Below are 21,302 nucleotides of genomic sequence, written 5' to 3' on the forward strand. Positions count from 1 at the left end.
GAGCTTTCAACTTTCTCAGTCATATGGAAGACAGGTTTAGTGCTACAATAAAATGAGAATCAACAAAGTTGATATGGGTATTTACCAATAAAAGCCGCAGTTTTAGTGCTGAAAAGATGTAAGAGGATTATGGTAGTTTAGACTTTGCACTGACCGGGTTCAGGGCTCTTGGCTTTGAATCTAATTGTCATTGTTCCTTCCTTGCAGGCTGAAAATCTTCCCGCTTGTTTCCTGAAGCAGGTCAACAGTGGATGTGTTGAAAAGGTGACTGACTGTGCAGATGGTGCTACACGTCTGGCTTCCTGTGCAGTGGTGAGTGTTTGTGGGCACGAGGGCTCCAATTTACACCATGTGAGGGTTATACATAAACAGTCACCAAGGCTGCATTTGTCTGATCAAAAATCCAGTAAAAATGATAACATTGTAAAATATTATTACAATTTCTATTATTATAATTTACAAGAACTGTTTTATATTTTAATACATTTCAAAATGTAATTTATTTCTGTAATTTATTGACATGATCCTTCAGGAATCATTCTTAAGGGGCATTTAAACAACATCGATTTCAACTAAAAATGAAAAACTTTTTTATGCGTTTTGGTGCTTCGTTTACACAACAGCATTTTGAGGGCCTGAAAATGCAAACTTTTGAAAACTACCATTTTTGTCTCCATACAAAAATGTGAATTTGTGAGAACGTTGACGTCATGCGCATTATGTGTTCAGTCTACAGTCACGTAATGTTTCTTTACAACGTGGCATCGCCAACTACTGGCCTGGCATGAGTAATACAGCGTATTTAGTCCTTTTTTTTTACGGATCCATTATCTTTACACAAAACTTTTCAAAAACACGAAGTGCAGTTTTGTTTTAATTTTTAGTACATCGTTGTGGTGTAAATATACTCTTATATGTTGTGTGCTGCTCTAGAAACATGTCGTCTTATCAGTGTTAAAAAGTTTTTGCTGCTTTTTTTTTCTGAAAACCATGATACACCATTCAAAAGTTTGGGGTAAAGAAAGAAAGAAAGAAAGAAAGAGAAAGAAAGAAAGAAAGAAAGAATCACTGTTTCCACAGAAATGTGAAGCAGCACAACTGTTTTCAACACTGATAATAATAATAAAATGTTTCTTGAGCATCAAATCAGCATATTAGAATGATTTCTGAAGGATCATGTGACACTGAAGACTGGAGTAATGATGCTGAAAATTCAGCTTTGATCACAGGAATAAATTACATTTTAAAATATATTCAAATAGAAAACAATTATTTGGATAAAAAAAAAAAAAAATCTAAAATTGTAACACTGTGAAAGTTAACAGTATACAAACCAATATAATCAACCTTTTCCTACACTGAAATGTTTTGCAAAAAGCACAACATGGATCTTACTCAGAGCAGTTTGGTCAGTTGATCGATCAACAAAAAGTTACAAATCAGCGGCTATTTAACTTATATAGCGTATTCTGTATCCCTCACAGCTTCATTTTCATTTGTTTTAAATCAAATATGTTTGTTAATTTTCCACTTTATTATTATTTTTACATTAGAAACTCTAATTTCAAGCATCAGGTACTATTTCTAGATTATTTTTGAGTTACAGGCCTGTTTTATAGTGTTGTGTTTTGTCTCAGCCAAGATGGCTGCAGCTCCCGTTGGTCTCGGCAGCGGCAGTAGAGGAGGAGGAGGAGGAGGAGGAGGTGGGGGTGGGGGAGATGGCAGATTTTTCACCTGGAGGCAAATGCAGGGAGAGGAAGCTGTGGGCTTCATCAGGGAGCTGCTCGGCTTGGCTCGCCGCAGTTCCAGGAAGCACATCTCCTCCGTTATTCATTATTCATCCAGCCTCACAATTAGTTCCCATAATGCTCATGCTACAAGCACACCCTGATATTCCTGCTCTCTATATAATGATACACACATTTTCGCTGTGTTTGCTTATTTCTATCTATTCCTGGCTAAATGTTTCCATTTAGCATCACACAGGATTTACTTTTCATTAGTTAAAGGAATAGTAATTTTGTCATTTTGTTTTATTAACCTCCATGTTGTTCCAAAAAGAACAAAACGCCTCATAAAAGTAGTGTTTACAGGCACAACATGTTTAAATGAGTCATTTCTGAATTCTACTGTAGTGGGAAAGAGATTTGAGAACTACTGCAGATGGGAAGATTATTTATGCTTATTTATGAAATTAGTATAAGTAATTAATTGTTATAAACTATTATTTTTGCAGTATATCATTTTTATATATGTATATAAAACGTCTCTGTTACGTATGTAACCCTCGTTCCCTGAAGGAGGGAACGGAGACGTACGTCAGTAGTGACCGACGAATTGGGATATCGCTAGAGAGCCCTATCAGCTTCGAGTGAACTACAACAGGCCAATGAAGTTGGCGTGCGATATTTGCATAATGCGCACCGCCCCCGCCAGGTGGTATAAATAGGGGAGCAGATGCAATCGCACTCTGTTTTTCGCTGAGGAGACAACCTAGTCTGCACTACAGCGAGGGTACAGCAACTGTGGCGACGGGACGTACGTCTCCGTTCCCTCCTTCAGGGAACGAGGGTTACATATGTAACCGAGACGTTCCCTTTTCGAATTGGGATCCCAAATAAAGCGCCACAGTATGAACCCCTTCCAGTGCCCAGCGCAAGCTCTAGCCACCCGGCGCACCAGTGGGACGGGGAAGGGGGCGAGCTTACGCCGAGAGAGTCTACTGCTGTTCCGACATACCCACTAAGTAAACTAGACTACACTGGGGAAGCGAACCCGTAGGGGACGCTGCGGAGACCACTACCCACCCGAAGGGGAGGAATTTATGTGGAGAGTACACATATGGACTGGCCGTGGGCAGTACGCATATGGAGTCCCTGGGATGGCTCCACCTGGGTGGGGGGAGACTCATCTGACAGGTGACAGCAGAGCTGGCTCTGCTAGGGAAAGACACGGGCTCGCCATAGGGAGTTGACCATAAACAAATACACACATGGGACTGCTCACGTGGAGGGGTCACGACATGTGGAACCCAGCCAAACGTCAACGTCGGAGACGGAGGTTTGGCCTGGCATCAGACACTCCGCAATGTCCGAGCCGAAGGGGGAGGCGGAGGAACTCGACAGGGTTCGCCAAGCGGGGAACTCGACTGGAGTAAAAAGGATGCACGTATCCGGCCCAGGGGGCGGGAGTGGCATTGCAAGCCGACACTAGAACGGGCTCTTCGCGTCTACCGGCTGGTGGAAGCGAGTACACGGGAAGATACCGGTTCTACACGAAGGCTATAGAATCTAGCGAACGTGTTAGGTGTCGCCCAGCCCGCAGCTCTACAGATATCTGTCAGCGAGGCGCCGTGCGCCAGCGCCCAGGAAGAGGCCACTCCTCTGGTGGAGTGGGCTCTCAACCTGAGCGGGCAAGGCACGCCCTGGGACTCATACGCCAGGGCGATGGCATCCACTATCCAGTGGGCCATCCTCTGCTTGGAGACAGCCTTTCCCTTCTGCTGGCCTCCGTAACAGACAAAGAGCTGATCTGAGGTCCTGAAGCTTTGCGTTCTGTCCACGTACAGGCGCAGAGCGCGGACGGGACAGAGCAAAGCTAGGGCTAGGTCTGCCTTCTCCGAAGGCAGCGCTTGCAGGTTCACTACCTGATCTCGAAAGGGAGTGGTAGGAACCTTGGGCACAAATCCAGGCCGGGGTCTCAGGATAACGTGAGAGTCACCGGGCCCGAATTCCAGGCACGATTCGTCAACCGAAAATGCGTGCAGGTCCCCTACCCTCTTGAGCGAGGCCAATGCAACCAGGAGGACGGTCTTTAGGGACAGTACTTTTAACTCGACTGATTGCAAAGGCTCGAAGGGACGACCCCGGAGAGATGTAAGAACCAGGGTCAGATCCCAAGAGGGTACAGAGGGGGGCCGGGGAGGATTTAGTTTCCTCGCCCCCCTCAAGAACCTGACGATCAGATCGTGCTTCCCTAGCGATTTACCATCAACTGCATAGTGATGTGCGGCGATAGCGGCAACATACACCTTGAGGGTGGAGGGAGACAGCCTTCGCTCCAGGAAAGCACGGTTCTGACCGAACATGATCGGGGGTCCTCTCGCTCTGGTTGAGAGGAACACCATTCGACGAACAGGTTCCACTTCACCGCATAGAGGTTCCTCGTAGAAGGAGCTCTAGCGGAAGTGATAGTGTCTGCGACCGCTTGCGGGAGATCACTCAGAACCTCCGCGTCCCGTCCAGGGACCACACATGGAGTTTCCACAGGTCGGGACGCGGGTGCCAGAGGGTGCCCCGTCTCTGAGTCAGGAGGTCCTTCCTCATAGGAATGGGCCAGGGAGGTGCTGTCGCGAGGAGCGTGAGGTCCGAGAACCAGGTCCGAGTGGGCCAGTATGGAGCCACTAACAAGACCTGCTCCTCGTCCTCCCTGACTTTGCACAGGAGCTGTGCGAGAAGGCTCACTGGGGGAAACGCATATTTGCGTAGGCCCCGGGGCCAGCTGATTGCCAGGGCATCCGTGCCGAGTGTGCCGCCGGTCAGGGAATAGAACAAATGGCAGTGGGCAGTCTCCGGGGAGGCGAACAGATCTATCTGTGCCTCGCTGAAGCGCTGCCAGATCAGCTGGACCACCTGGGGATGGAGTCGTCATTCGCCCGGAAGCGGAGGCTGCCGTGAGAGCACGTCGGCTGCACGGTTGAGCACGCCTGGGACGTGAATGGCACGAAGCGACCTCAGATGCTTCTGACTCCATAGCAAGAGATGGCGGGCGAGTTGTGACATACGGCGGGAGCGTAGACCACCCTGATGGTTGATGTACGCAACGGCCGCAGTGCTGTCCGAGCAGACCAGTACGTGCTTGTCTGTCAACAGCTCCTGGAAGCGGCCCAGTGCAAGACGTACTGCTAGCAACTCGAGGCAATTGATATGCCAATGCAGTTGGGGCCCCGTCCACAGACCCGATGCTGCATGCCCGTTGTACGTGGCCCCCAACCCCATGGCAGAGGCATCTGTGTGGACCACAGCATGCCTGGACACTTGTTCGAGGGGAACTCCAGCCCGCAGGAACGAAGGGTCCGACCACTTGGTGAGGGTGCGACGGCAGTTCGGTGTCATGGGGACACGGAACGTACCGCGCTGCCACGCCCATCTCGGGACCCGGCCGCGGAGCCAGTGTTGAAGTGGCCTCATATGAAGCAATCCGAGCGGCGTGACTGCGGCTGCGGATGCCATATGCCCCAGGAGCCTCTGAAAGAGTTTCAGTGGGGCCGCCGTCCTGCGCTTGAGCGTACTCAGGCAGGTCAACACTGACCTGCCTCTCCGAGGAGCGCGGTCCAGGCGACCGAATCGAGTTCTCTACTGAGATAAGAGATCCTCTGCCCGGGGGAGAGTTTGCTCTTGTCCCAGTTGACCCGAAGACCCAACCGACTGAGGTGAGCTAACACCATGTCCCTGTGTTCGCACAACTGCTCCCGCGAGCTGGCCAGGATGAGCCAGTCGTCGAGGTAGTTGAGATGCGAACGCCCTGTTCCTTGAGCGGAACAATGGCCGCCTCCGCAACCTTCGTAAAGACGCGGGGCGAAAGGGCCAGCCCGAAGGGTAGGACTTTGTACTGATACGCCCGACCCTCGAACGCAAACCGTAGAAGGAGTCTGTGACGAGGCAGAATCGAGACATGAAAGTACGCGTCCTTCAGGTCGATCGCTGCAAACCAATCCTGGGGACGGATACATTTGAAAATGCACTTCTGCGTAAGCATCTTGAACGGCAGCCTGTGAAGGGACCGATTCAGGACACGCAGATCCAGGATTGGCCGTAGCCCACCGCCCTTCTTGGGTACAATGAAGTAGGGGCTGGAGAACCCGGACTCCATATCGGCTGGAGGGACCGGCTCGACTGCATCCTTCGCCAGGAGGACAGCAATCTCCGCCCAGAGAACAGGTGATTGTCCAGGGACACACGAGTGTAATGGACACCCCTGAACACCGGGGGACGCCGGGCGATCTGAATCGCATAGCCGAGTCTGATGGTACAAATGAGCCAGCGGGACGGGCTGGAAAGCGCTAGCCAGGCTTCCAGACACCGAACCAGCGGGACCAAATGCACCACAGACGTACCGGGCGTGGGGCAGCGAGGTAGAGTGCTGGGACCCGACTCGGACGGCATAGCGGCCCGTAGTGTGGTCAGACTCTGCAAGGTGGCAGTGTGAATGGGAGACGGCACATGGGAGGCGGCCTCGACCAACACACTGGGACCTGCTGGCGAAGTGAGGGGGCTGAGAGTGGCGAGGTGGGGCCTCGCGCACTGCCAGCCGTGCCCTCTTGGGACCTGGAGGGTTAGAAAACAGTTCTACTCCGTGGGCACCGCTGGTCTCCGGAGAGCCAGCGGCGGAACAAACCAAAATTCTCCACCCGGCCCTCCTCCGGGGAGGGAGCGATGCGGGCATCGTCTCCCGAAGAACTGTTTACCTCAGCTCCAGGTCACCCGTTTCTCCAGGACCGCTTCTCGCTAGCCAAGAGGCTTGGCTGCGGGCTGAGCGGGCTGGATTTTAGGCCAGCTTGTGAGATGAGAGCATCGAGAAAGCGTACTTAGACGATGACACACCTCTGCAAGGCTAGCCAGGGGTGTTTCCGGACCACCATGGTGGACATTGTCTGGCCAGGGGCCTGCGCTATGACTTGCATCATGCGTAGCTCAACCCCGACTCAGAACTACCCATATGCAATGAGTGCTTTGGCCTTCCACAGACTTGCAGGGCAGAGGGTAGTGAGAGAGAAAAAACTTTTAATGCAGATTATGACCCTTTTGGCGTTCCATATTTGGCACCAAAAAAGGCTTCCAAACTGCCAAGTTTTTCATGCACGTCCGGGCTAAGACAGGGGGCGGGGCAAGGCGAGTACGCGTCGCACCACGCCCCCAGGGGCCCGGGAAAGCATGGTCGTTAACTCTGAATCTGATTCAGCATGAGCACATCACAACCGTGGGACGCTCAGCCTCATCTTCATGTCCAGAGCCCAACAACCCTCTCTCCAATGTAGCAGTCGACATCTGATCCTCTGCTGGAGCCCTGACTAAGATGCTAGGTCCCCCATGAGAAGGACCAGCAATCCACCCAGAAGCTACCAGCCATGTGAGAGAGTGAACGTGGTCGTCTAACTGAACGACACACGGCGCTGAGCGCCGACGTGGCCATGTTTTTACCAAACATAAACCACTCACGAACACAGTCATAACATGTTTGTGATGCATTAGAGGAGTGGGGGGCCCACGGAGATTGGCTCGGCAGGTATTGCCCCACTGTGATCCTCTGGTCACCCTGGCTTATTCACCAAAAGTAGTACTTTTCTGATTCAGAAAGAGAAACTAGATCGGGGAATAGGTGAGGGGACTCCACCTCATTTGAGGCACTCGAGTCTCGACCACGCATCTAGAGCGCCGAACAACGCGCTGGGTTGCCATGGCAACGCGCGCTGTCAGCCGGCAGCTCGACGGCACACGGCGCGCTGAGCGCTCAAGCCCTTACGAGAAAGGCAAGACGAACAACGCGCCGACGTGGGCATGCTCTCTTTTTTTTTTTACAAGAGAATATGAACCACCCACAAACACAGTCTCAGCACGCTAAGCAGACATGAGAGAAAGTGATTGTGGCCGTCCCAACGGGGCAAATAATGCTGTGAAAACAGCAGTTGAGAGCTGTATAACAGCTCGAGAAGCTCACTCTGGGAAAGCTCGCGGCCTCGCTGTAAGGTGCCATAAAGCCAGCACTGTAGAACAAAAGCTCTTCAAAGGCTTGCGAAGTCACTCTCAGACTAACAGCAGGAACACACAGGTTGGCTCCGAAGCGAAAGACAGAGTGCGATTGCATCTGCTCCCCTATTTATACCACCTGGCGGGGGCGGTGCGCATTATGCAAATATCGCACGCCAACTTCATTGGCCTGTTGTAGTTCACTCGAAGCTGATAGGGCTCTTTAGCGATATCCCAATTCGTCGGTCACTACTGACGTACGTCGAACGTGACCGACTGAAAGGGAACCATTATTTACAATTATTATTCAGGAACTGGAATATTGACTTAATCTGGTTATACTTGGTTTAACACATTTACATAATCAATCAGAATATGACCACATTCCAGTATTAATATACTTTTTCTTGTGTATTAACACTCTGTCACTGGCCTAGACAATCAACATACTGAATGTATTTTCATGGAAGTCATTTTACAATATGTTTCTTTCCTTCTTGAAGAAACGCACACACTCAGGCACACACACACACTTGCACAAGCACAAATTTACTTAGCTATCTAAATGGGAACATTTCATAGACGTAATAGTTTTTATACTGTACAAACTGTATATTCTATCCCCCTACACTAATCCTACCCCTAAACCTACCCATCACAGGAAACCTTCTGCATTTTTACACCAGTTTTACAAATGAGGACGTCCCTAAAGGGAGGTTTGGGGGGATTTTGTAAGGTTTGGTCACTTCTGGGTACAAATTTGTCCCCACAAACACACACACACATACACACACACTTAAAGTCTCTGTTCATCTCTTTTATTTGACTCCAGACTTTTCATTCTCCAGTGGTGACGTAATTCCCCATTTTCCTTAGTGTTTATAAAATTGCTTGTAATCGTAATGGCTGTTGAAATAGCATGGGACATTTTCCGAACGTTTTGAGGAGAAAGACATGGCCTAAAAATGGCATATTGCTTACAGAGACATTAATTTCCTCGTTAGTTTCCTTACAGTCAGGATAAAAGTGCTTTTAGTAAGTGGAGACGGATGAGAAACAAACCTTCTTCCAGCTGCTATCATATGTCGCCTCTTTATGTGCGAATCCCAAAGTTATGACTGCGACATAATTAACTGTAAATTGGTGAAGTTGTCATCTTCAAAGGGCCAGAACCCTTTACTCTGGTGTCTTTATTTCCCTGCCAGATGACTGCTGTACTCTATACAGCACACCCTTCCGATGTGTTTTTTTTTTTTTTTTTCTCCCTTCAAGATCGATACTGTACTTTCTTTGAGAACTTATTCTGTGTTTGGATAGCTCCAGGCATTTTACAATATGTTGTTGTTGTTTTTTTAAAGGAGGGAAGATTGCCTTTTTGCTCTTGTCTCACACTTCCTGATATTTGGGCTTATCAAAGCATTGTTTTATCTTAATAAACCTTAATTTGATGAAATAGCAATTTAGTTCCTGTATCTGCAATCTGCTTTCATATATCCAGGATGTCTGGCAGCTAGAAAGATTTCGTAGATAAAGTAAATGCAAAATATCCTTTACTAAGAGTCATGCATTTCGATTAAATCAGAGGGCAAGGAAAAGCATGTCACTCATGTCAAAATCTGGGTCTGTTTAATTGTAATATAAGTAATTTAATAAATGAAGAATTCTTCTGAGGGAAGAATTGTGGCCCAATGAACAAACAAAGTCTTAATTGGCTATCAATTGGCTAAGGCAGTCAGTTTTTGCAAATGTATTTACTCAAGTTTTAATTTAGTGCATGGTATTTTTACAGTAACAGTGTAAAGTAGATTACAGCAAAGAACTGTACAATTAACAGTTTATTTTACCACTAATTTGCAGGAAAATGTTTTACAGTGTAACTAACTTTAACAAAGATGAATAAATACTGTGAAAAAATGCGTTGCTCATTGTTAGTTCATGTTAGAGAAGCAAGAAGCACTATACTGTGGACATTCCCTCACAGATAAAAACACACTCCACACAGCAATATATCAGTATTGGAGTTTCATCCTTTGAGGTTTTGTGTGATTAGCATATTCAGTTAACCTGAACACCTCACAGTTGGACATCGTTCGTAATGAACGTTTGATAACAAAGACACACAGTTTCATTAAGAGAACTTTGCATTGTAAATGGAAGATACTCAAACAAGATGATAAGAAACACAATACAGTCTTAGTTCGCTACAAAAGAAACACACAGTTGTGAGATTAATAAAGCCTTTTTCTAGAGGAAAATCTAATAAGGAAACGCAACTGTGAATTGTTAAAGCTGACAACTTATGACCTCATATATCCTTGATACATAATTTAGTATTTTTATACTGCTTGGGACTAAACTGACCAACTTTTTAGTGTATAAAAGTATACTTTTAAGTATATTTTAAGTGTAACAGTAGTAACTTTAAGTGCACAACTAGTTCACAACTACGTTTCTCATGTGCACTGCATCTGTACTACAAGTGAACTTATAAGTATATTAGTAGTTTACTATTTTAATACTTGTAGTAATTTTTTTTTTTAGTTTATGAAAGTTACACTTTGAAGTGTACTCTGAGTAAACTACCAGCTTAGTAGTTTTATGCTGCAAGTATGTGCAATATACCAGTATGTGCAAGTCATTTTACACCAGACTGCTTTGCACATGAGGGTCAGTAAAATTGGATTTGCACAGAAGGTGCTTCTCAAAGATGAATAGATACTAACTGTTCGTGATCCAATTTCATGTATTCGTGATGTTTGCAAATTGTCTTTCTGAATGTGTTTCGTTAGTACATTGCTAATAAAGGCCTACTTTTAAATGTGGCTACGTCAAAAAAATTCCATAAAAAAAATCAACATTAATTAGAGCTAAACTCCTGTTAATTCTCAGAAACATCTTATGAAAGAAATAAAGTCAAGCTGGTCTGTAATATGTGAAGCTGGTAAAGCTGCTTTTGGAGTTGTTTAATCATCCTCTGCTGATATGATGAGAAATGTAATTGAAATGTAATTTGATTTGCAGTTGATGTTTCAGTGGCTGAAATCAGATCAATTATTATTTGCAGTAGAAATGAATTTAAATGGGAATTAAGTTCTCAACCGAAACATGGCTGAAACATGAAATAAAAGAATAAAATCATTATCTATTTGGTTGAAATAATAAAATAAGCCACATGTACTGTAAAACCTAACATTCGAATTTATTAAATTAAACAAGTTAATTTTACTAAAGTATTAGTGAATGTTAATAGAAAAAAGTTATGTGAACTCAACAATTGATCAGTAGAGTGAATGTTGAACTGAAGTGGTATTGTATGTGTTTTTGCACAAGATGTTGATGTTTAAAGTTTTGTTGGGATTTAAAGGGTTATTGTTGTCTGAGTTTGTGGGTTACCATTGTGCTGAAGAGTAGAGCCTGTGTTTCAGTCAATGATGAGCTGAGAACGTCTCAGGTTACGTATGCAACCATGGTTCCCTGAGAGGGAACCATCGCTTTGGGACCATCTCTGCGTGATTGCGTCGTGAAGCACATGTGAAATCAGTCCAATGGCGTAACGGAACGCCATAGGCGGGTGACATCATGACCAGGAAACTATAAAGCACACCTGAACCAAACAGAGTTAGCTTCTGGAAGTCGAAGTAAGTCAGTCACAGGCATGCTGGGAGTATGGCAACGTGACGCAGCGTCTCGTTCCCTCTCAGGGAACCATGGTTACATACGTAACCTGAGATGTTCCCTTTCAAGGGAACTCGCGCTGCGTCAAGCGCTTTGGGAACGAAATACCCACGCTGCCATAAAACCAAGTGCCCGTCTGCGTGAAACTGGAAGCGCACACTAAGACACCAGCACTCGTGACCCCGGGGTCGATGCCACATCTAGGTTATAAAACCTAACGAAAGTATGAGGCGAGGACTACCCCGCCGCACCACAAACTTCCTGGAGGGACACTCCAGATAACAAAGCAAGAGGCAGCCATACTCCGGGTAGAGTGAGCACGGACCTTAAGAGGTGAAGGTTGGCCAGCCGACTCATAAGCTAGTGAAATAGCCTCAACTATCCACTTGCTCAAGGTTTGCTTGGATGCAGGGTGCCCCTTACGTGGGCCTCCGAAACACACGAACAACAGAGCAAATTAAGTTTCTCCTGGTCTGTATCTTGAAATGGAGGAGGACAGAAGGCCTGCAGCATAATGGGGCCGCCACATTAGTGGGGACCTTAGGAACATATCCCTCCCGAGGGAAGAGGAAAGCTTTAACCATGCCTGACGCAAAGTCCAGGCAAGAAGGAGAGACCGAAAGGGCTTGGAGGTCTCCAATTCTCTTAAGAGACGAGATAGCGAGGAGGAAAAGAGTTTTGAGAGTGAGGAACTTCTTTAATGGGCTCAAATGGAGCTGTAGACAGGCCCTCCAACACTATGGCCAAATCCCAGGTCGGAACTCTCTGACGTGCCGCAGGCCTCAGCCTCAAAGTACCTCGAAGGAAGCAAGTGACCCACGGGTGTCTTCCGAGAGAAGCACCCTCTAAAGGAACGTGGTAAGCCGCAATGGCCGCCACGTAAACCTTCAGCGTAGACGGGGATAAACCTGAAGAGAACTTACTTGCAGAAATTCCAGAACTATACCAACTGGGCAGTTTAAAGGATCAAGCGTACGCTCTCTAGACCAAGAAGAGAAGACGTTCCACTTCAGGGAATAAAGCCTCCTTGTGGAGGGAGCTCTGGACTGGAGTATGGTCTCCACTACCTCGGCAGGGAGACCCGAATCTATGAGCTGTGCCCCCTCAGAGGCCACACCCACAGTTTCCACAACTCCGGGCGGGGGTGAAGGAGTGAGCCCCCCGCCTGTGAGAGTAGGTCCCTCCTGACCGGAATCTCGAGGGGAGAGCCGTCGAGGAGAGACATCAGGTCTGAGAACCATACTCAGCCCGGCCAAAACGGGGCTACTAGTAGCAACTGGACCCCGTCCTGGCGCACTCTCTCCAAAACTCCTGGAAGCAGAGCAATCGGGGGAAAGGCGTACGGACGGTACCATAGCGTCCAACCCCAGGGGGGCTGGATGTGTGAGGTAGAAATACAGAGGACAATGAGTCGTTTTCTGAGACGCAAATAAGTCCACTTCCGCTTTCCCGAAGCGCTCCCAAAGGAGCTCCACCACCTCGGGGTGAAGTCTCCACTCCCCGGGCCTCAGCCCCTGCCTCGACCTGATTCAGACGCCCTGGGATGTATACTGCCCTGACTGACAGTAACTTCCCTTGGGCCCACAGGAGGATCCGGTGTGCCAACTTGCATAAGGGGCGCGAACGCAGACACCCCTGATGGTTTATATATGAGACCACCGCTGTGTTTTCCGTGCGGATCAACACATGATGGCCCCTGAGATCTGGGAGGAAGTGTTTGAGTGCCAGGAACACAGCCATCATCTCCAACTGGTTTGTGTGCCAGGAAAGATAATGACCCCTCCACAGACCTTGAGCCGAGCGACCACTCATGATCGCCCCCCAGCCGGTGAGGGATGCATCCGTCATAAGCGTTATGCGACGACAAGGAGCTCCCAACACCGGGCCTTGTTAAAGAAACCAAGTTTTTTTCCACATGACACAAGCACTAAGGCATCGCCGCGTGACCTTGATCATGCGAAACGGATTTCCCCTCGTGGAAAACTTCTTGGTTTTGAGCCACCACTGCAAAGGTCTCATGTACAGCAGGCCAAAAGGTATCACGTTGGACGCAGCTGCCATCAGACCTAACAGTCTCTGAAACTGTTTCACAGTGAGTGACTGGCCTAGCTTCAGCTTGTTTACGGCTGTGAGAATCGCCTCTATGCGAGCCGGAGATAGACGTGCTTGCATCGAAACCGAATCCCAAACTACGCCTAGAAAAGAGGTTCTCTGAGCTGGAGAAAGCACACTCTTCTTTGCGTTTAGCCATAACCCCAGATGCTTCATGTGGGCGAGAACAGCATCTCGATGCTGAACCACCAACTCTTTTGACTGTGCTAGAATCAACCAGTCGTCTATGTAATTCAACACGCGGATGCCCTGGAGTCGCAAGGGAGCCAGAGCTGCATCCACGCATTTTGTGAAGGTGCGGGGAGATAAAGCAAGGCCGAAGGGAAGAACCCGATATTGCTACGCTTCCCCCCCCGAAAGCGAATCTCAGGAACTTTCTGTGTTGAGGAAGGATGGATATATGGAAGTATGCGTCTTTCAGGTCTATCGTGACAAACCAGTCCTCAGACTTGATTTGTGACACGATTTGTTTCAGAGTTAGCATTCTGAACTTGAGCTTCTTGACAGAGCGATTTTAGCAGGCGCCGATCTAGAATGGGACGCAACCCTCTATCCTTCTTTGGAACTATGAAGTACCGGCTGTAAAACCCTGACTCCCTGCTGGGAGAAGGAACCCTTTCTATAGCTTCTTTTTGCAAGAGAGTCTGTACTTCATGTTCCATAGAAGAGCACCGTGTAATGAGGTGGAAACCGACTCGCCCCGGAGGGGACTGCCCTCAGAAGCCTGACACCACTGGCGTCAGGGCTTCTTTCCCGAAGCCTTCCGCTGGATAATGACGGTCCTCAGATCCGTCTTACCCTTGGAAGGCTTCGGTTGTGAGCGCTGCCCCACCCCACAAGTCTCTCTGTGGGGGAGCACGGGAAGCAACGCTCATTTTCTGTTGCGCCCTCTATGAGGAGCTCGTACTCGCCTGGGGCTGCTCCCGCCCAGCAGCCCCAGGGACCTGAGAGCGGCGGGGAAGAAACTTTTGAAACGCCGCCACCTGTTTCTTGGCTTCCTCAAACCTCTCGACGACTGTGTTAACTGAGTCGCCGAAGAGGCCAGACGGCGTAATAGGGGTGTCCAAAAGGAAGGAACGATCTCTGTCTTTCATGTCAGCGAGGTTGAGCCACAAATGCCTCTCTGTAGCTACCAGGGCTGCCATAGACCGCCCAATTGACTTGGCGGTCTCCTTGGTAGCGCGGAGAGACAGATCTGTAGCTTTACGCAGCTCTGTAAAAGCCTCTCGACTAACTTCCCCACCCTCATCAAGGTCTTCGAGCAGGTCGGCTTGGTATGCTTGAATGATGGCCATTGTATGTAAGCATGCAGCCGCCTGACCTGCTGCCGAGTACGCTTTACCCATTATGCTGCATGTTGCTTTATTTAAAGACGAAAACGGTGTAGTTGCTGATGGAGTGAGAATCTCTAATTTTAGTAGCACATGTGTTGTTGTTGTTAGCTAGCAGTTATCTGTAAGAAATTTAAACTGATTTGATGGTTCCATTTTTAAAGATTTTTATTTAATTTGGTTATTTTTTTCTTTAATAATTTTCTTTTTTAGTGGACTCAAATGAAATAAGTTCATGGGAATAATGTGCTCATATAGTTATAAATATTAGCTTATGGGTTTAAATAGCAGTTAGCCAATTTAAGGCAGATGGCTTCTGCAAATGAAATGAGTTGACTTGAGTTTTAATTGAGTGCATGGAATTCTTACAGCAACGTACTGTAATGTAGCTTATGGTAAAGAACTGTAAAATTAACATTAAATCATTGCCAACTTTGTTGCCAGAATTTTACTGTAAATTCACAGGACAATTTTTTACAGTGATAGTTTTAATGAATCGGATTTGTTCTATTTTACCCTTGCTATAGGCCAATATTAATTCACTTTGGTAATGACACATTTTGTTATTTTCCTCCAGTAGTTCTCTGAAGCTTTCACTGCAGCAAAAAATATTTCTACCATTTGGTTATTATCTCTTCATCTTCACCAGAGAAGTATATCACTCTGCAACTCTCATGCATCACACGATTGGCTGCTCATTGCAAACGTCACATTCTGATTTGCAAGTGCTCAAGAATATATAGCCTGAGCATCAAAGCCGGAGTTGACCAGGTTGCCTGACTGCATTCGCTTGGACTTTGTGAAAGTGCATTGTAATACGGGCCACAGGTTTACTATCCGAGAATATAGACTGCAGCCTGTGAGTATCAGTTCACATGAGCTCATTTTATGTTTGTGTAACATGTACGTTGCTGTTTTTTTTTTTTTTTTTTGTGGAAAAAATAATAATTTCTGGGGTACATTTTTTGGGGTTTCTGATTTACCTTGCTTTTAAATGTTAAGAACTTTAGAACTTTAATCAGCAATAAAAGATGTACAAGAAATCTGTCTTGGTTCAGATGGAAACAAAGTACAGTCAAAAGCACTTAAAGGGTTAGTTCACCTATAAATGAAAATTCTGTCATCATTTACTCACCCTTAAGTTGTTCAAAATCTGTATAAATTTCTTTTTTCTGCTGAACACAAAGGAAGATATTTTGGATAAAGTTTGTATCCAGGCCACTTTGGGGCACCATTGACTTCCATAGTAGGAAAAAAAAACTACTATGGAAGTCAATGGTGCCCCAAAACTGTTCAGATTAACACATTCATCAAAATATCTTCCTTTGTGTTCAACAGAACAAAGAACATTTTACAGATTTTGAACAACTTGAGGGTGTGTAAATGATGATAGAATTTTCATTTTTGGGTGAACTATCCCTTTAAACACAACAAAGGGACTGACTGGAACAGTCTATGTACAAAAACATTCACAATGTTTATTTTCATTTATTTTATTAGGTATGTTCTTAATTAATCACCTAAACTGCTTTAGGAAGTCAAATGTCAATAGAAGGTGTTTTGATGTATGTGTTGTTCACCAGGTCATGGAGATTCATCAGTCTGCTGTGATTCTGCTGCTGCTATTGTGTGTGACATCCTCCACTCATGGTCAACCACCACGTTATCCCCATTTCGCCACCAGCCATATGAGGAATCCTAATATACAAGTGGATAAGTGCACAACTGAAATTGTAACCCAACGCATCGTTGAAGAACACAACGAATGCAAACATGTTCACACCTTTATACAAGCAAATGAAGTTCAAATTAAAGCGGCTTGTGCTGTACCTAATCAACTGCCCAATGGAAGGTTTAGGAGCAACATGCAATTTAATGTGATCATTTGTAATATACAAAGTTGGTCGAAATTCCCAGACTGTAAATATTCTCAGGGGATCAAACAAAATCGTACTATAGAGTTGGAGTGTGAAGATGGCTGGCCTGTACGTTATATAGAAGATAATTGAAATACAGGCTGAATAGAGCCTCACAGAACTTCATAACATTTTGCTAATCATTTGTTCACTTCTCATTTACCATCTTTCTTTGTTCACCTTAAGTTAAAAGAATATGTACCCCTTTGTCTTTATAAAACTGAATCAGAATATCTTCACTGTCACTTATCGTTTACCTTAAATTTAATGGTATCTTCTGAACTTCTTCATGCATGTCTCTGTGTGTAATCGTGGTTATGTGCAAGATTCAGCTAGTTTACTGAAATCTTAAGCACTCTGTTACCACTTTTTGAGCATTAAAAAACTTTTTAATGGGAGCAGTGAATGAGCAAAAACAGATAAGGGAAGATGTTTTTTCCGCCTGTCTGTAATCCTCAATAAAACTACTACCCGTAACCCGTCTGCTTGATTATCTTGCATCTTGTTGTGGCAAAAATCACCAGGACTCTTACTGCATAAGAGACAATCACGTCCAATTGTCTTTCAAAGTTTTATTTCTTGCACTTCTGAGAAAAACAAAATCATTTAACCATAAGCATATAAGTAAAATCATATGGAAATTATACAGAAACTCAAAATTTCCTCCACAATTCCCCCCTTTTTATCATTCATTGATAAGTAATCATCACATCTATTACAATGCTTCACTAAGGTAAAAATGCATATCTTCTCAAAAAAAAAAAAAAAACTGAAAACAAGCAAATTTACGTTATTACATCACATTTATACTCTTCATCTCTAATTTTCATACAAACAACAAATTGAGGTACATCGCCCAATTATTGAACTAAAGACAGCATCCTTCATTTTACAGACATACCTGTATAGCATGTACCATCTTAGTTGTGTAATGTCTTTTCACAACAGATCTATTTTGTAGCCCATAATGTATCATTTCTTTACAATAGTTCAACATGTCATGTTCACACAATTCAGTTGATGCCACTCATTGTTTAGCCCCTTCCATTCCCAAAAATGGGGTCTTCCAACCTGGAGAAATGTTTCTCTAAACAACATTTGCCACAAACACTAAACTAAACGCCATCTTTAATTCTGCAAACAGATTTCCTCCAGCTTTCTCTGCCTCTGAACATGCTCTGTAAAGAGTTAGAAGAATCATGGTTATTTTTAGATAACAGATTACACCCAATCTCCTGTGTCTGCTCCAGCACTTCCTACAGAAACAGAAACTTTTTACATTAGTTTGTCAGCACAAACAAAAATTCAAACCACAGCACCTCAAAAATCGTCTACCACAAACCAATAACTGGCATCTGTGTAGATAGTCACATTTTTTTTCCGTCATCAGTTTACCCGCTCCAGTGAGGGTCACAAGCTCATCTGCTTATACCAAATAATTAGAGGACAGCACTTCACATTCCATGGTCACAACTTATCCTTTGTCTCTGAAGGCAGAGCCATCTCTAACAACACGTTCTCACAGCTATCAAGTGGTTTGTCTAGCAGGTCAGGTCATGGTGTACAGACTTGATCAAGGATAGTCAAACAACAATGATGTTCCTTCCCATCCTCCTTTGTTCTCCCACCAGTCCTTCATACTGTGAATGTTACTGGGCTCTCTGGATAATTTTGATTGCAAGTGTGTCACTGTTTCTCTGCTGTCAGGTCTACAACATTTTACATTGAGCATTGTGACCACACATAGCTGACAGTGTTTAAATTCAGACCCTCAGTTGAATTTAGACAAGGGGTTTTAACCCATGGACGGCAATCTTCAATTTCACAATTCCAATTTTCCATAAATACTTGAACATACTAATCCAGAGAGTAATTCAAATCAACGTCATAAATGACAAAAGTAGTCATAATTACCACTAGTAGACAGAGCTGGATAATCAATCCACTTAAAGCTCGTCCCATGTTTCATCAGGTTCAATCAAAAGTGTCGGCTTGTCAAAATTGTATCTGTAATGATAAAACACTCATTCCAGAGGTTAATACACATATACACACCCTATAGGGGCAGAATAGTTTCCCCAAACTAACACACAAAACATACAGTCCAGTCACCCTCACACTCACTCACACTAGACACATGAATAAGAACCTGCTCATTTTCAAAGTTTGCTTTTGGTGTTAAATCTAAAAAACATATTTAAACTTCCCATTCTTTTTCCTGTAGTTCTTTACTTAGTTTTTACATGATCTCTTATCCAGTCTCAAAGCATGCCTGTTCATTATAATTCTTTTTTATAAAAGTCAGCTGGGTTGTTTTGGTTCTAATCTCATTACTTTGTTTTGTTTAAGCAGGCTGATAACAGACAGACAGAGTAACCTTGCCTCTATCCCAGCAGTCTCTCTCTCTTACTGCACAAATAATCTTTTCAACAGCCTAACAAAACTGTAACTTAGACTAGGAGCATTTTTAAAGTTATCTTTAGTTTAAATGCTGAATTCACTTAACTTTCTCTTGAATCTTTAGCCCCCACCATGTCTTGGAATTATCCTCTGCCATGTCTAATGACCTGCAGGAGTGAAACTATGATAGAGACATATTAGTTCAAAATCAACACAGCCTCATGAATTCAGGGATTCATCATACGCTGAATCAATAGAACAACCAACCTCATGTTAATACATTTTGCTATGGTCTCCCCAGAAATTACGGACAGTCACCTCATGGTTTCAGTCGGCTCTTGAAAGCTCATTCCCATCAGCTCTTTATAAATAATCTTCTTTTCCTCAGGGTCTTGTCCCCTGGCATATTTGCTTGTCACAATGAAAAACAAGAACTCCTAGGAATGCGGTTTCTGGTGAGTGGTATGGAGGAAAATTTTTTGGGGCAGACTGCTTTACCTTCTCACAGGTCATCCCCCCTTTATGATGCTGCTGGCCTCACAGACATCCGCTCCACTCTCATACCCATCTCACATAAAACACCTCCCGTCAGGGTAGATGCCCAGTGGCGGCGGTAACCCCCTTCCTTAGGTTGTCCCTTGTCTGGCCAAAGAGGATCTTACCCGTCATTGAGAAATCACCTCGTGCACACTGGTAACCGCTCTTTCCCATTCCAAAATCTTTGACAGTTTTCTTCACCAGAACCAGGTGTTTTCTGGAGTTTAGGAAAGTTGCATTCAAGAGCCACCAGAGCCATTGGACTGCCTAATAGTGTCAAAACATGGAGACAGGTTAATGACAGCAGTATTTAATCACTAAAATCATTAGACATCTTCTCAGCAGCAACATATCAGTGCTGAGATTATACTCAGTGAATTTAATTCTCACGACTGTCACAACTTTATAAAGCACATTTGTTATGGCAAGAAACAGCCAAGAGGAAACTGATCAGGTGTTTTTGGCTGTTGTAATCATCCTGGACTTGTCTGAGTCAATGATCTCTTTCTGTTTGTAATAGTGTAAAGTAGAAACAGTGTTGCCAGTATTTTACCACTAATTTGCAGGAAAATGTTTTACAGTGTAACTAACGTTAACAAAGATGAATAAATACTGTGAAAAAATGCGTTGCTCATTGTTAGTTCATGTTAGAGAAGCAAGAAGCACTATACTGTGGACATTCCCTCACAGATAAAAACACACTCCACACAGCAATATATCAGTATTGGAGTTTCATCCTTTGAGGTTTTGTGTGATTAGCATATTCAGTTAACCTGAACACCTCACAGTTGGACATCGTTCGTAATGAACGTTTGATAACAAAGACACACAGTTTCATTAAGAGAACTTTGCATTGTAAATGGAAGATACTCAAACAAGATAAGAAACACAATACAGTCTTAGTTCGCTACAAAAGAAACACACAGTTGTGAGATTAATAAAGCCTTTTTCTAGAGGAAAATCTAATAAGGAAACGCAACTGTGAATTGTTAAAGCTGACAACTTATGACCTCATATATCCTTGATACATAATTTAGTATTTTTATACTGCTTGGGACTAAACTGACCAACTTTTTAGTGTATAAAAGTATACTTTTAAGTATATTTTAAGTGTAACAGTAGTAACTTTAAGTGCACAACTGGTTCACAACTACGTTTCTCATGTGCACTGCATCTGTACTACAAGTGAACTTATAAGTATATTAGTAGTTTACTATTTTAATACTTGTAGTATTTTTTTTTTTTAGTTTATGAAAGTTACACTTTGAAGTGTACACTGAGTAAACTACCAGCTTAGTAGTTTTATGCTGCAAGTATGTGCAATATACCAGTATGTGCAAGTCATTTTACACCAGACTGCTTTGCACATGAGGGTCAGTAAAATTGGATTTGCGCAGAAGGTGCTTCTCAAAGATGAATAGATACTAACTGTTCGTGATCCAATTTCATGTATTCGTGATGTTTGCAAATTGTCTTTCTGAATGTGTTTCGTTAGTACATTGCTAATAAAGGCCTACTTTTAAATGTGGCTACGTCAAAAAAATTCCATAAAAAAAATCAACATTAATTAGAGCTAAACTCCTGTT

The 21,302-nt window shown here is 44.5% G+C and overlaps 1 long non-coding RNA gene across 1 annotated transcript; it reads left to right on the forward strand.

Moving 5' to 3' along the window:
- Positions 1–15,641: 15,641 nt before the first annotated feature.
- On the forward strand, positions 15,642–17,256 carry LOC127525273 (uncharacterized). Its single transcript, XR_007933297.1, has 2 exons — positions 15,642–15,722; positions 16,447–17,256. It is a non-coding gene; the product is annotated as an uncharacterized LOC127525273 (long non-coding RNA).
- Positions 17,257–21,302: the final 4,046 nt, after the last annotated feature.

This window comes from Ctenopharyngodon idella, chromosome 13, assembly GCF_019924925.1.
Source record: "Ctenopharyngodon idella isolate HZGC_01 chromosome 13, HZGC01, whole genome shotgun sequence".
Classification (NCBI taxonomy): domain Eukaryota; kingdom Metazoa; phylum Chordata; class Actinopteri; order Cypriniformes; family Xenocyprididae; genus Ctenopharyngodon; species Ctenopharyngodon idella.